A 10,481-nucleotide genomic window follows, 5' to 3' on the forward strand; every position below is an offset into this window, starting at 1 on the left:
ATATATAAGCCAACTGTGCTTCGAAAGGGTTCAACATACTTTGTGTCATCGACACTTGCTACAATGTGCCTCGACACCTTGCCCTTATTCTCACCAACCAGGTGATGAAATGTGAAGAATGAACTCATCTTCATGCCACCAACCAGGTGATGAAATGTACAACCCGTACTCTAATATCATTTGGCAACTTGCCACTCATGCCACCAACCAGGTGAAGAATGAACTCATCTTCGTGCCACCAACCAGGTGATAAAATGTACAACCCGTACTCTAATATCATTTGGCAACTTGTCACTCACGCCACTAACCAGGTGAAGAAGGAACTCATCTTCATGCCACCAACCAGATGATGAAATGTACAACCCGTACTCTCCTTCATGCTACCAACCAGGTGATGAAATGTACAACCCGTACTCTAATATCATTTGGCAACTTGCCATTCATGCCACCAACCAGGTGAAGAAGGAACTCATCTTCGTGCCACCAACCAGGTGATAAAATGTACAACCCGTACTCTCCTTCATGCCACCAACCAGGTGATGAAATGTACAACCCGTACTCAAATATCATTTGGCAACTTGCCACTCATGCCACCAACCAGGTGTAGAAGGAACTCATCTTCGTACCACCAACCAAATGATGAAAGCAACTCACCATTCATTCCACCTACCAGAAGACGAGTGGTACAACTTATACATGTGAACTCCTAGCATTCACAAATAATCAAAAACCCTCAAGCTTGACAACTCAACTAGGGGAGCACTTATGCCCAACAAGAGTTATAGTCACCAACAAAGTCTTATTGCAAGCCAACAACAACTTCAGTGCATGGCATACGAAGATCAAGTTATTCAGCCCCTTGCATTTGCTCCAGACATTTCCCGTTTGTAACAATGCAAACACTACAACTCATAGAAAGCTTCACACACTCTTGATCAAGACAATGTGAAGCAAAACCAATTTATGGTGCCAACAAGAGCTTCATCAAAGGAGTTCAACCATAATTCTCAAAAGCTTCACACACTCTTGATCAAGACAGTATATGGTGTTAACAAAAGCTTCATTAAAAGAGTTCAACCACAATTCTCAAAAGCTTCACACACTCTTGATCAAGACAGTGTTAAGCAAAACCAATTTATAGTGCCAACAAGAGCTTCATTAATGGAAGGCAACCACAATTCTCAAAAGCTTCACACACTCTTGATCAAGACAGTGTGAAGCAAAACTAATTTATGGTTCCAACAAGAGCTTCATCAAAAGAGTTCAACCACAATTCCCAAAAGTTTTACACATTCTTGATCAAGACAGTGTGAAGCAAAACCAATTTATGGTGCCAACAAAAGCTTCATCAATGGAAGGCAACCACAATTCTCAAAAGCTTCACACACTCTTGATCAAGACAGTGTGAAGCAAAACCAATTTATGGTACCAACAAAAGCTTCATCAAAGGAGTTCAACCACAATTCTCAAAAGCTTCACACACTCTTGATCAAGACAGTGTGAAGCAAAACCAATTTATGGTGCCAACAAGAGCTTCATCAATGGAGGGCAACCACAATTCTCAAAAGCTTCACACACTCTTGATCAAGAAAGTGTTAAGCAAAACCAATTTATGGTGCCAAAAAAAGCTTCATCAAAGGAGTTCAACCACAATTCTCAAAAGCTTCACACACTCTTGATCAAGACAGTGTGAAGCAAAACCAATTTATGGTGCCAACAATAGCTTTATCAAAGGAGTTCAACCACAATTCTCAAAAGCTTCACACATTCTTGATCAAGACAGTGTGAAGCAAAACCAATTTATGGTGCCAATAAGAGCTTCATCAATGGAGGGCAACCACAATTCTCAAAAGTTTCACACACTCTTAATCAAGACAGTGTTAAGCAAAACCAATTTATGGTGCCAATAAAAGCTTCATCAAAGGAGTTCAACCACAATTCTCAAAAGCTTCACACATTCTTGATCAAGACAGTGTGAAGCAAAACCAATTTATGGTGCCAACAAAAGCTTCATCAATGGAGGGCAACTACAATTCTCAAACCTTTGAAGCAAATTCAATTTATATGGTTTATCCAAACCTTCGACTACTACAAGGTGTGACTTGCATCACAATCTCTTGCTCAACAGTGTGGAAGCAAAATTTGTATATGTTGTCTTTCCCACATTTTCAAATTTCTAGTTTCCCAAAAATTAAAAAAAAAAAAAAAAAAAAAAGGGAAATTCAACAAAGCTTCATCAATAGAGGACAACTACAAATTTTCAAAAGCTTCACACTATCTTGATCAAGATAGTGTGAAGCAAAATCAATTCGTGGTACCCAACAAAGCTTCACCACAAAAGCTTCACCAACAAAAGCTTCATCAATAGAGGACAACTACAAATTCTCAAAAGCTTCACACTATCTTGATCAAGATAGTGTGAAGCAAAATCAATTCATGGTACTCAACAAAAGCTTCAACTCCAAAGCTTCACCAACAAAAGCTTCAACTTCAAAGCTTCACCTACAAAGCTTCAACTCCAAAGCTTCACCTACAAAAACTTCACCCACAATAGCTTTACCTACAAAAGCTTCACCTATAAAAGCTTCACTAACAAAAGCTTCACCCATAAAAGCTTCACTAACAAAAGCTTCACCCATAAAAGCTTCACCCACCACAAAAGCTTCATCCACAAAAGCTTCACCCACCACAAAAACTTCACCAATAAAAGCTTCACGCACAAAAGCTTCCCCCATCACAAAAGCTTCACCCACAAAAGCTTCTGGACCACAAAAGTTCACCCATAAAAGCTTCCCCCACCACAAAAGCTTCACCCATAAAAGCTTCACCAACAAAAGCTTCACCCACCACCAAAGCTTCAACACAAAAGCTTCACCTACAAAAGCTTCACACTATCTTGATCAAGATAGTGTGAAGCAAAATCAATTCATGGTATCTAACAAAGCTTCAACCTCAAAGCTTCACCTACAAAGCTTTAAAATATATACATATATATATATAATTTTTTTTTTTTGGAAATTCGAATATTCAAAAATTTGGAAATTCGAAAATTCAAAAAAAAAAATCGAAAAAAAAAAAAAAAATTGCCTAAGCCTCATCTTCTTTGGGCCTAACAACTTTCATAACAAATATTTATGAAGAATGAGTTTTGGGCTACCACCTAGAAAGGAAATGCCTCATTCGTCAACTCCCTCGATCGGAAACTTGGAGGACTCCTACCATATGCTACTGCACCTTGATACTCGGAAGTTTCACGACCACTCAGTGACTTGGATTGTTCAAGTCTCCAAACGAGAAGTTTTTCTCACTCAGGAAATTAAGGGAGCACTACCTCAACCTACATGCTTCACTCACAAAGCTTCAACATACAAGCTTCAACAAAAGGAAAAATTCAAAGAACTTGGTGAAGAAGACCTTGGTGTATTTAACACAATACGTTGAAATGAAGCAAAGCTTGTTTATTGATATCTCCAATAAGTTACAAATATGTACATATACATGAATCAAAATAAACAAACAAGAGGGAGACTTCACAAAGGTTGCTCAGGAGAAGTCTCAGCAGTCGGCAGATCCCCAGAAAGAGAAGGCACCAAAGGGTGATTATTCGGAGCCTCAGTACTAGGCAGAACCCCAGAAGGATGAGGCACCGAAGGCTGATCATTTGGAGCTTCTTTACGCGGTACAACCCCAAAAGACGAAGGCAATAAATGCCTTTGGAACAAACCCACAAACCTCTAATGATCAAGTAAAATCTGACCATCAGATTCTTGCAACTGGTCGAGCTTCCTCTTCATGTTTGTAGCATAATCATGTGTGAGCCTGTGCAACTGTTTATTCTCATGCTTGAGCCCTCTGATCTCCTGTTTGAGACTTATCACTTCAGTCGCCAATGATTCAACTTGGCGGGTTTGAGCAAATAGACGTTGGGCCATATTAGACACAGAACCTGCACACTGAACACTGAGAGCTAGAAAATCCTTAACAGCCAACTCATCAGACCATTTGGAAAGTAGTATGTTATCTTTGAGAGTGAGAAGGTTCCTAGCCACCACCGCAGCGGTCATATCATTCTTCATCATAGAGTCCTCAACGGTAAGAAGACCAATAGGGGATAAGAAGGATGGGCGTCATATGTTATCTTGAGAAGGCATGACTGCCTCTTCACCAAAGTTCAAGTCAAAACGACGGTCGGATGAGCCAGACATTCTCAGAAATGATGAAGGAGAAATGAAGTGCAATAAATCTCTGAAGTAAGGAGAAAATTCCTACAAGCAATAACTCTCTTAATGTACTTCTTGCACACAATTGGTGCCCTTATAAAAGAAAGGGCAATAGGGTCGTTGGTTCAAAAATCGAAGAGGCACCACTCTTCGGATTCCGAAGAAGCACCACTTTCCACACGCAACATCAGCTCATCGGGTACCACATATAACTTTGCCAAAGATCTCTGACAAAGGTTAGACACATAAATTTTGAAGATCCAGCCACCCTACTATTACCCACAAGGGTAAAAGAATAGCACCACTGCTTGATAACTAGAAAGTCCCAATGTGTGTCAACCTCCGTGCTCCGTGGCAAGGCAGACTAGTAAAAATGCCCAACCTTTACTCACATTCGAGAAAACACTCCTAACAAGATTGCTTGCTCAAAAATCAAAAAGGCATCGCTCTCTGAATCTCGAGAGCCAGACTCCCAACAAGATTACGTGCTCAAAAATCGAAGAGGCACCGCCTTCCTAATCTCGAGAGCCAGACTCCCAACAGGATTACTTTCTCAAAAATCGAAGAGACATTGCTCTCAGAATCTCAAAAGTTAGACTCCCAACAGGATTGCTTTCTCAAAAATTGAAAAAATACCGCTCTCCGAATCTTAAGAGCCAGACTCCCAACAGGATTACGTGCTAAAAAATTGAAGAGGCACCGCCCTCCAAATCTCGAAAGCCAGACTCCCAACAGGATCACTTTCTCAAAAATCGAAGAGACATTGCTCTCCGAATCTCAAGAGTTAGACTCCCAACATGATTGCTTTCTCAAAAATCGAAGAGGCACCGTTATCTGAATCTCGAGAGCCAGATCCCCAATAAGATTGCTTATTCGAAAAACGAAGAGGCATTGCTCTCCGAACTTCGAGAGCTAGATTTCCTTGGATAAAGCTTGTCTGCAATCTTCACACGCAACATCAGCTTTCCAGATACCACATACCATTTTTTTCAAAGTGCTCTGACAAAGTTAAAACACGTGAAGCTTGCAGCTCCCACTACATTGCTATAACCAAGAAGGGTAAAGGAATAACACTACTACTTGTTGTTAAGGAAACTCCTATATATGTCGACCTTCATCCTACACATGCAGGCAGACCTGCATATAAAAAAAAATGCTCAACTTTTCTTCATATTCGAGAGGGCACTCTTAGTAGAGTCTCTCAAAATACTCACCTTTTTTTCCTTCCGATAATACCTCTGCAAACAAGCCATACCAGAGCAAGAGTATCTCATATCATCAGGGTTAAAAGCAAGAGTATCCCATATCATGCTTTTTCCCTGTCTTTTCCTTTGGCCTTGTTCTTACCTGCAAGACAAGGAGAAAAAGACCAATCAATCAGCACTTGGAATCAAGCTTCCAGTCAGGAACTGACTGCCTGGAACCCCTTGCCTGATTACTTACCTGGCATTACTCTCAAGTACTTATCTTCAACATCTTATGCTTCCAGAGAAGATACCACATCTGCCTGAGGAACAGATAGGGCAATTGAGAATGATACAAGAAAGCATGTGGAGACAAGCGTAACAGAACACGTGCCGATACATCCATTACTTTGTCAACAGAAAAAGTATCTCATATCATCAGGGTCGAACGTACTCTAGATTTGATGGACTTATTTTGATCCTCAATTTCTTGAGTCGACCTTATGCTCTGGAGGAAACCAGAAAACCCTCCAGCCCAATTCAAGAATAAACATGTGGAAAGTTACTTCTTCAAAAACAAAAGTATCTCATATCATCTCTTCTCAATTTGCTTCTCCTTGTCCTTGTTGCTGTTTACGACACAATGAGAAGAAGAATAATCAACCGGAAGCCGAAGTCGAACCTCCGATCCAGGTTGCTTGCTTGGAAGTCTGATTGCTTACCTTGTCTGTTACCTCTTTCGGCAAATCTCATAGCTCGGCGACTTGAGGGACTTCTACTATAGGGTTTGTATCGCACTTGACCAAGCCCGAAACTACAAGTAAGCTTCAAGTGAAATTGATACATTACCTTGTGCATTTTTATCGATTAAAGATATCACCCCTGGATGGAGGAAAAGTACTTTCAGAGAAGATGCCACATCTATATATAAGATAGATAAGGCAAGTGAAAATGATACCACACTTCGGTACTTAGAAGTTTCGTGATTACTCAATGGCTTGGATCTTGCAAGTCCTCAACCGATGAGTTTCCCTCACTCGGGAACTTAAGGGAGCATTGTTTGTACCATACTTGACCAATCCCAAAACTACTGAGCACCGGTCAACGTTATACCATCAAGGACCCAGAAGAGTTTCCCTCCAACCAGGAGGCCAATCACAGTGCGACACGTGTAAACATCAACAACCAATCATAGCACGACACGTGTCAACATCAAAAGCCAATCACAACACGACAGATGTCAATGTTAGAATGAAACTAGAAACTCTCTTCTATAAATAGAGATCATTCTCTCACAATATTTCATAATGTCATTTGTACTAAATCATTCACTTGTACTCACTAAAGGAGAGCTTGAACCTGTGTACTTGTGTAAACCCTTCATAATTAATGAGAACTCTTCTACTCCGTGGACGTAGCCAATCTGGGTGAACCACGTACACCTTATGTTTGCTTCCCTGTCTCTATCCATTTACATACTTATCCACACTAGTGACCGGAGCAATCTTGCGAAAGTTACAAACTTAACACTTTATGTTGTACCAAAGTCCTCACTGATTTTGTGCATCAACAAAGTTCAAAATACACCCTCCAATTCACACGAAAGTATCAAAAGACCACAATTTTAACAACTAATGGATCAAGGTGTTCTTCCAAAAACACTAAAGATCTTTCCAAAACACTAAACATCTATCGGAAAGTTGTTTCCAAAAAAACTAAGGGCATATTCAATAATAGGAGCATTTTTATGCGACTTAATTGGCTTGTTCTCGTACGTTTACGTTGTGTTTCTTTAGTTATTTTAGTGTTTAAAGTCACTTTTATGTGTTTTCAGGTTTTAAGGACAAAGTATGCATACATGTGCATTTTGGAGTCGTTTGGAGCAGTTTTTGTGCATCAAATGGATTGCATATGCTTTGAGGTAAGAAGATGGACGAAATTGAAGATCAAATGTGCTTAGGATTGAATGATGATGTGAAGAATTTGATTCAAGACAAATAAAGAACGAAGTGTTCAAAAATAAGCAACCAGCCGTGTGCTCCACCCTTGCCATTACTCTTCCTTGCCGTGCAAGGAAGAGTCATTCTTTCCTAAATCTTGCATTTAAACACTTTCCTAATCTACTTTAAAGCCTTGCCACACCTTTTAGCTTATTTCCTTTAAATTTTTGATTTGTTTCCCTAAATTGTAGAAGCTTTAGACTTAATTTCTGTTTACCTAGTTAACCTAGGGTTTTATTTCCTTTATCCCTTTAAATAAACCCCTTGTTGCAGCAAACACATGGCAAAGAAAAGAATGTTGCAGCACACACATGGGAGCACACGGCATGGCAGAAATTATGGTGTGTTTTGTGGTGAAATGATGAAGCATGTGTGTGTTTTGTGGTTGAAATGATGCAAAGAACATGTGTGTGTGCAAGTGTAATGGTAAAGCAAAGAACATGGCAGCAAACACATGGCAAAGAAAGCAAACACATGGAAAGAAAAGAACATGGCAGCAACAAGCACATGAAGCACACGGCATGGGCAGAAATTGTGGGTGTTTTGTGATTGAAATGATGAAGCATGTGTGTGTAAATGTAAAGGGGAAACATGAAAACTCACACCCACACAAGATGCACATGCAAAGGAAATGGAGTGGTCCTCTCTCAAGCCTATAAATACCACCTCCCATATTCATCAACAAAAATAGATTTTATCCTTGCTCATTGCCGTGAGTTTTCCACCACCATTCTCTCCAAATTTAGCCAAAAATCACCCCTAGCCACACCACCCATCAACCCTAAACATTTCCATACCATTCCCCATCCATTCTACACCATAAAAACCACCCAAAACCTATCCAAAACCTCTAGTGCCGCAGCTTGCAAGGAAGGAAAAAGAAGAAGAAACCTGGTGCCGTGCCTAAGCCCAAGCCTTGGGAGTGTTGGAGCGTTTCTAGGTGTTTTCTGTCTTTGTTTTTAATGTCTAAATTTATGCATCTTTGCTTTGTGAGTATGAGGAACTAAACCCCTCTTAGTTAGGGGGTGATTCGAAACTATGTTCATGCTTGCAATATGATTTGATTACATCCAGTTGTGATTCATAAGTTGTGAATTCAATTTACTTATCCGTTCGTATAAAAACTGATTTGTGTATGTTGGTTGAGAGTGCACGCTTAATTTTCATGCATGAATTTGACGCTAGAATATAAGGGAGTTTCACCTAATCGTTATGAACTTATATTCACAAGTAGTGAAGGTTGCTAGTCACAATCACGTTAAGTAAATTCTTGGCATAAGTTTCATGCAAATCATAGTAACGAGTGCCTCGTCAATGCTTATGTTTTTCATAGAACTTAATGATTCTTGCTTGTATCTCTATTATGCAATTCATGTAAGGAACTTGTAGGGAATGTTTCGGGTTGTCGTATGCAATCATCCAACCAATAACTTGTGGAAAAACTGAGGGTTAATTAGTGCAATTCACGGTTAATTTGGGGCATTGAGTATTCATAGTTTATTGAAAAGCAACTGGAAATCGTTTTGTATGCAAGTGTGACATGTGTGGAGAAGAACCTCCTAGCTAGCCTTCCATCCATAAGTTTCATTCAAATTCATTTACAATTTGTTTTGTTTTACAAAGTTTGTTTTGTTTTCAAATTCGTCAAGAACCAATCTCCCATTTATTTCAAAGTGTTAGATTACTTAGTAATCACTTTAGTTTGTGTTTTTAAGAGTTTTGATTCACCCAAATTTGTCTAAGACTCTGTTTACTTTGTTCTTGTCTTAATTTAATTATTTTCGTCCAAAATCAACCCCATCTTATTTCTTTGAGTCATATTAATTAGAACTTGTCTTAGATTATGTTTTTAAGTGTTTTAGTTCATTGGAAAACCAAAATTCGTCCAAGTTTGTGTTAGAGTTCCAAAACTGCCCAGAAAGTGTTTTTAAGGCAGTTTTGAGTCTTTGGTTGCTGTTTTGAATCTTTTTGTTTATCTTAGTATTTTAAAGTATAGTTTTGCATTTTTTGAGTCTAGTTTAGTGTTTTAAACTTTGTTTTTACGTTTTCAAGTCAGTTTCCAAGTGATTTAGCAATCCCTCCTAATCCCCGGCCTAGAACGATCCCTACTTACATACTTTACTACATTTGATAAAAAGAGGGTTTAATTTGTGTGCTTATATATTTCGCATCATTCAACTATAACAAAATAAACCCTTAAACAACCTAAAACATTGAAGCAACATCATGGAACATTCCTCCTCCTTTTCTGACCTCTTACAGTAGACTTTGGAGTGGTTTGAGAGGCTTGAGTTGGCTGAGATGAAGGTTATGGAGCTTCCTGAGTGCATGGATGTGATGATTGAGAAGGTTGTGATGCCTTAGATGTGGATGCCTAAGTAATGAACCCATATAGCATTGGCACTGACAGATAATACACTTCACAAATAACAAATTCACTTAAGAAATGAAAAATCAACAAAAAATATCAAAATTATATCTCATTTTTCTTGCTTTTTCTTCCTTTTCTAGCAGCTGGAGGAGGATGAGTGGTTGGGCATTTGGCCTTGTTGTGTCCTGAGGCCTTGCAAACACTACACTTTACACTTTTTTGCCCTCTCTTGCTGAACTTGAATTCATTTTAATCACCCTCCTTATGTCTCATCTTTTTTGGTCTCCCAGGCTGCCTTTTAAAAGTTGGAGGAAGAATGCATTTGTTTTCAAATGGCTCCCAAAATTTCATGCCTTGGACATGTTGAATCAAGTTTTCGTAAGTTTCAAAGTACTTCTCCTTCTTGTACCAAGAGGAAATAAATTCCTCAGGTTATCTCCTTGCATAATAGATGATTGAGCAACCATGTATGCAAGGAAAACCTGTCAAATCCCATCTTCTGCATGAGCAAGTGCACCCATTCAAATCCACCACAAATATATTGCCTTTACCTTCATCCACTTCAAATTTTTCTCATCCAGACCATGTAGTTATAGTGTAAGCTTTTTAGTTTGTAATCCTCCAACTTTTTCTAGATTTTTGGGCAGATAGCTCCTTTATCATTCCTCATTGCATATCTTCTCAACCATATCCTCTTCATCAATAA

The sequence above is a fragment of the Malus sylvestris genome, chromosome 11 (assembly GCF_916048215.2).
Source record: "Malus sylvestris chromosome 11, drMalSylv7.2, whole genome shotgun sequence".
Lineage (NCBI taxonomy): Eukaryota > Viridiplantae > Streptophyta > Magnoliopsida > Rosales > Rosaceae > Malus > Malus sylvestris.